At 47.4% G+C, this 6,406-nt stretch overlaps 1 pseudogene across 1 annotated transcript; it reads left to right on the top strand.

Annotated features, from left to right (window-relative positions):
- Positions 1-498: 498 nt before the first annotated feature.
- On the top strand, positions 499-2,716 carry LOC108535828 (inosine-5'-monophosphate dehydrogenase 1 pseudogene; annotated as a pseudogene). The gene has a single exon (XR_001887335.1). The product of XR_001887335.1 is annotated as an inosine-5'-monophosphate dehydrogenase 1 pseudogene (transcript).
- Positions 2,717-6,406: the final 3,690 nt, after the last annotated feature.

Raw genomic sequence — 6,406 nt, forward strand, 5'->3', positions numbered from 1 at the left:
TTTTTTTTTTTTTTTTGTAGAAATGGGAGATCTCACTATGTTGCCCAGACTGGTCTCAAGCTCCTGAGCTCGAGATCCTCCTGCATCACTCTCAAGTAGCTGAGACTACAGACATGGGCCACTATGCATAGTCAGTCCTTCAATATTTTCAGTCCGAGGTTGACTGAATCTGAGAATGCCAAACCCACAATACCAGAGCCAACTGTCTATCCCTATCACAGAATAGTATTCAGTTACACGAAGGAACGAAATTCTGACACATGCTACAACATGGATGAAGCTTAAAAATGCTATGCCAAGTGAAAGAAGCCAGACACAAAAGAACAAATGCTGTACGATTCCACTTATACGAAATATCTAGAACAGGCCCCTTGCCCGCGTGGCGTCAGCAGCGGCAGCGTGACGGCGGCGTGGCGTCAGCAGCGGCAGCGTGACGGCGGCGTGGCGTCAGCAGCGGCAGCGATTGCGTCAGAGACGGGCGGCGGCGTGGGTGTTTAGTCAGGTCGCAGGGTGTAGCGGCAGCATGGCGGACTACCTGATCAGCGGCGGCACCCTCTACGTGCCCGAGGATGGACTCACCGCACAGCAGCTCTTCGCCAGCGCCGACGGCCTCACCTACGACGACTTCCTGATTCTCCCAGGATTCATAGACTTCCTAGCTGGTGAGGTGGACCTGACCTCAGCCCTGACCCGGAAGATCACGCTGAAGACGCCGCTGATCTCCTTTCTCACGGACACTGTGACAGAGGCCGACATGGCTATCGCCATGGCTCTCATGGGAGGTATTGGTTTCATTCACCACAACTGCACCCCAGAGTTCCAGGCCAACAAGGTGCAGAAGGTCAAGAAGTTTGAACAGGGCTTCATCACAGACCCGGTGGTGCTGAGCCCCTGGCACACTGTGGGTGATGTGCTGGAGGCCAAGGTGCGGCATGGCTTCTCTGGCATCCCCATCACTGAGACGGGCACCATGGGCAGCAAGCTGGTGGGCATCGTCACCTCCCGAGACATCGAATTCCTTGCTGAAAAGGACCACACCACCCTCCTCAGTGAGGTGATGACGCCAAGGATCGAGCTAGTGGTGGCTCCAGCAGGCGTGACGTTCAAAGAGGCAAATGAGATCCTGAAGCGTAGCAAGAAAGGGAAGCTGCCTGTTGTTAATGATCATGATGAGCTGGTGGCCATCATCGCCCGCACCGACCTGAAGAAGAACCGAGACTACCCTCTGGCCTCCAAGGATTCCCACAAGCAGCTGCTGTGCGGGGCAGTTGTGGGCACCCGTGAAGATGACAAATTCCGCCTGGACCTGCTCACCCAGGCGGGCGTCGATGTCATAGTCTTGGACTCGTCCGAAGGGAACTTGGTGTATCAGATCGCCATGGTGCATTACACCAAACAGAAGTACCCCCACCTCCAGGTGATTGGGGGGAACGTGGTGACAGCAGCCCAGGCCAAGAACCTGATTGACGCTGGTGTGGACGGGCTGCACGTGGGCATGGGCTGCGGCTCCATTTGCATCACTCCGGAAGTGATGGCCTGTGGTCGGATCCACGGCAGTGCTGTGTACAAGGTGGCCGAGTATGCCCGGCGTTTTGGTGTCCCCATCATAGCCGATGGCGGCATCCAGACCCTGGGGCACGTGGTCAAGGCCCTGGCCCTTGGAGCCTCCACAGTGATGATGGGCTCCCTGCTGGCCGCCACCACGGAGGCTTCTGCCGAATACTTCTCAGATGGGGTGCCGCTCAAGAAGTACTGGGGCATAGGCTCGCTTGATGCTATGGAGAAGAGCAGCAGTAGCCAAAAACGATACTTCAGCGAGGGGGATAAGGTGAAGTTCGCGCAGAGTATCTCGGGCTCTATCCAAGACAAAGGGTCCATTCAGAAGTTCGTGCCCTACCTCATAGCGGGCATCCAGCACAGCTGCCAGGATATCGGGGCCCGCAGCCTGTCTGTCCTTCGGTCCATGATGTACTCAGGAGAGCTCAAGTTTGAGAAGCGGACCGTATCGGCCCAGATGGAGGGTGGCGTCCATGGCCTGCACTCTTACGAGAAGCGGCTGTACTGAGGACAGCGGTGGAGGCCACGGTGGTGGAAGGGGCGTGCCCCGCTGTCCCCCTTCGGGCACAGCCTCCCGCCATAACTGGTCCACAGATTTACACTATGGGTTCCCCATTTCCTTTCCAGGGAGAGAGTAGGGGAGGCCCTGAGGGGACTGCTGCCCCTCGCTGGGCATCCCCCACAGAGTCAGGACTGCTGTCTGGGCCAGGCTGCCCTGGGAGTCCTAGCCCAGCCAGCCAGGCTCTCAGGCCCTGCGCCTGCCTCAGGTCTTTCTTGCTGCAGCCTGCTCCAGCCTGGCCCCAACCCCAGGGGCAGGCGGCCCCTCCTGGCTTCTCCTATAGGGCACCTCCTTGCCCCCAGCTCCCCAAGATATGGTGCTCTCCTGGCCCTGCCTCTGGCCCTTGCCAGGCTGCTACCCCCTCAGCCATGTGGCACTTCTGAGCTCCTGACCTAGGCCAGCAGGAGGTCTGTGCCCGCTTCTCTGGCCCTGGGCTCCAGTTGAGTCCTGCTCCTAGGGCCACTCCCCTGTCCCTGGCCCTGAGGAGTACACTGCCCTGGTAATGGCCGCCTGCCCGTGGTTCCTGACTCACCACCGTCCCCAGGTGTGCCATTCCTGCCCTCTCCTCAGCTGAAGTTTAAGACTTTAATTTTGCACATTTTGGGATCACAGTTGCCACATTGTGGTTATTAAATAATCGGAATAGATTAAGCAGGTCTCAACGCCCCCAAAAAAAAAAAAAAATCTAGAATAGGCAAATTCATAGAGACAAAGTAGAATAGAAGTTACCAGAGACAAAGCCGAATAGAGGTTACCAAAGGCTAGGGAGAGGGGAGAATGAGGAGTTAATGCTTAATGGGTACCGAGTTTCTGTTTGGGTTTATAACGTTTTGTTTTAGAGGAGACGAATAGTGTGAAGGTTGCACAACATCGTGGAATGTACTTAATGTAATTGTATGCTGAAAATGGTTAAAAATGCGACAAATTTTGTGGTACATATGTTTTACTAAAATTTCAAAAAAATAATAATGTAATATGCCAAATGCCACAGACTTGTACAGTTTAAGTGGGTGAATTATACCTTAATAAAGCTGTTAAAAATAAAATTGTAAAACATAATTACACAGTTTAGTGAGTTATGAAGCAAACGCTTGTGTAATGACCACTCTAATCAAGAACCAGAAAAATTTTAAGACTACTCTGGCCAACACAGTGAGACCCCATCTCTATTTTTTCTTTAAAAACGTATTTGAAAAAGTAAAAAAAAAAAGAATCATAACATTGCCAGCACCACCAAAGCATCCCCCTGTATCCCACCCATTCCCACTCTTTCTCCCCACTAACCTAACTTCTTGGTAATAATTTCCTAGCATCCTATATGCTTTTACAGCCTAGGTAGGCATCCCTAAACATATTAGTTCAGTTTTGCCTGTTTTTGAATTTTATATAAATGAGGTAACATAGAAAGTGTTCTTTTGTGTCTGGTTTCATTTGCTCATCATCATGTTTCTGAGATTCAACCATGTTGTTGGATATAAGCTACAGGTGGTTCATTTGCATTGTTGTACACTAGTGTTCCATTGCATTTTTTTTCTTTCTTTTGAGACGGAGTCTCACTCTATTGCCCAGGCGGAAGTGCAGTAGTGCAATCTCGGCTCACTGCTACCTCTGCCTCCCGGGTTCAAGAGATTCTTGTGCCTCAGCCTCCCAGGTAGTTAGATTACAGGTGCCCACCACCTTGCCGGCTAATTTTGTATTTTCAGCAGACAGAGTTTCACCATGTTGGCCAGGCTAGTCTCGAACTCCTGACCTCAGGGGATCCGCCAGCCTCGGCCTGCCAAAGTGCTGGGATTACAGGTATGAACCATCATGCCCGGCTGCATTTGTATATTAAAATGTACTTATCCATTCTATTGTTAATGAATATTTGCTGCTATGAGCAGTTTATGCCTGTACATGCATTTCTGACGGGTATAAATCTTGGAGTGGAATTTTTGGTTCTCAGCGTTATGCATATCCTCCACTTTGGTGGATAATGCTCAATTATTTTTGAAAATGTTCTATTTCACACTCCCACTAACAGTGTGAGAGTTCCTGTTGTTCCATCTCTTTGCAAAGACTTAGTATTGTCACTCTTAAACTTTAGCCATTCTAGTGGGAGTGTAAGGGTATCTCCTTGTGGTTTTCACTTCCATTTCCTTTCTCACTAATAAGATTGAGCCCCTTTTTGTACATTTATTTGCACTCTTTTCCTAAATGCTTGTTCAAATATCTTGCCCACTTTTCTACTGTGTTTGTCTGTCTTTTGCTTAATGATTTGTAGGAGTTTTGTTTGTTTGTTTGTTTGTTTTGAGACAGAGTTTCACTCTTGTTGCCCAGGCTGTAGTGCAGTGGCGCGATCCCCGCTCACTGCAACCTCTGCCTCCCAGGTTCAAGCGATTCACCCACCTCAGCCTCCTGAGTAGCTGGGATTACAGGCACGCATCACGACACCCTGCTAATTTTTGTATTTTTAACAGAGACAGGCTTTCACCCTGTTGGCCAGGCTGGTCTCCAACTCCTGACCTCTGGTGATCCACCTGCCTCGGCCTTCCAAAGTACTGGGATTACAGGCGTGAACCACCACGCCTGGCCAGTTCTTTATATATCCTCGATAAAAGCTCCTTGTCAGATATATGAGTTGCAAATATCACCCCCACACCCTGTAGCTTGCCTTTTCACTCTTGTAATGGCGTCTTTTAATGAAGAGAAAACCTTAGTTTTAATGTGATCACATTTATCAACTGTTTTCTTTTGTGATTAGTGCTTTTGCATACTGTTTTAAAAGTCTTCCCCAACCCAGTGTCATGAAGACATCCTCATATGTTATCTTCTAAAGCTTTATTGTTTAGACTTTTACAGTATGGTATCTAATCTGCCTGAAATTGACTGTTGTGTATTATGTGAGGTAAGAATCAAGTTTCTTTTCTTTTCTTTTCTTTTCTTTTTTTTTGAGATGGAGTCTCATTCTGTCACTCAGGCTGGAGTGAAGTGGTGTGATCCGGCTCACTCCAACCTCTGCCTCCTGGGTTTAAGCGATTCTCTTGCCTTAGCCTCCCGAGTAGCTGGGATTACAGGTGCACACCACCACACCAGGCTAAATTTTGTATTTTTAGTAGAGACGGGGTTTCACCATGTTGGCCAGGCTGATCTTGAACTCCTGACCTCAAGTGATCCACCCACCTCAGCCTTCCAAAGTGTTGGGATTACAGGCGTGAGCCACCACGCCTGGCCCAAGTTTCATTTTTGCAAACACAGGTATCCCTTTATCCCTGTACCATTTATTGAAAAGATCATTCTTTCTCCACTGTCTTACAAGGTTACCTTTGTTGTAAATCAAACTTCCATATATTTGTTTCTGGATCCTCTATTATGTCATGCTGATTTATTTTTATTTCAATTATTTTCAGTTGTATATACTGTCAGCTTATAAGTCTTAATACAGAGTAGAGCAAGTCTCAATCTTCAAGCATGTCACAGTTCTTGGGCCTTTGAATTCCGCAAACTTTCAGTATGGAATTTCTATAAACTTTTAATTTGTCAAGTTCCACAAACACAGACAAATAAAAACACCTTTTCAGATTTTGATTATGATTGCACTGAATCTGAAGATCAATTTGGGAAGTATTTATATCTCTATAGTATTGAACCTTCCAATTCTGGAACATGGTATATTTCTCTCTTGTTTATTTTTAAAAATTTCTCTCAGTAATGTTTAATAGTTTTCTGCAGGACAGCTTGTGCTCTTTTTAAAAAAAGTCATTCCTGAGTACTTGATATTTTTTGGTGCCATGGTAAATAGCACTGAATTTCAGTTTCTGTTTGTTATTCTATGTACCCAGTAACATTATCTACAAATAAGTCATTTTACTTTGTCTTGTCTACTTCTTATACTTTTCATTTCTGTTGCTTTTTCTTGTTTTGCTGGAAGAGCTGGCACCATTGTAGGGATCTTTCTCTTTCTCCCGATCTCAAAGAAAAGCTTTCTATATTTCACCATTTCTATATTTCACCACTAAGTATAATTTTTGCTGTAAGTTTTTTGCAGATAACTTCCATCAGAATAGAGAAGTTTGCCAAGAGTTTTATCTATAAATGAATGTTACTTTTATAAAACATTTTTTCTGGCCGGGCGCAGTAGCTCACGCCTGTAATCTCAGCACTTTGAGAGGTGGAGGCAGGCGGATCACAAGGTCAGGAGTTCGAGACCAGCCTGGCCAATATGGTGAAACCCCGTCTCTACTAAAAATACAAAAATTAGCCAGGGCATGGTGGCACACACCTGTAGTCCCAGCTACTCGGGAGGCTGAG

Source organism: Rhinopithecus bieti, unplaced genomic scaffold, assembly GCF_001698545.2.
Source record: "Rhinopithecus bieti isolate Rb0 unplaced genomic scaffold, ASM169854v2 scaffold_1466, whole genome shotgun sequence".
NCBI classification, from domain to species: Eukaryota; Metazoa; Chordata; class Mammalia; order Primates; family Cercopithecidae; genus Rhinopithecus; species Rhinopithecus bieti.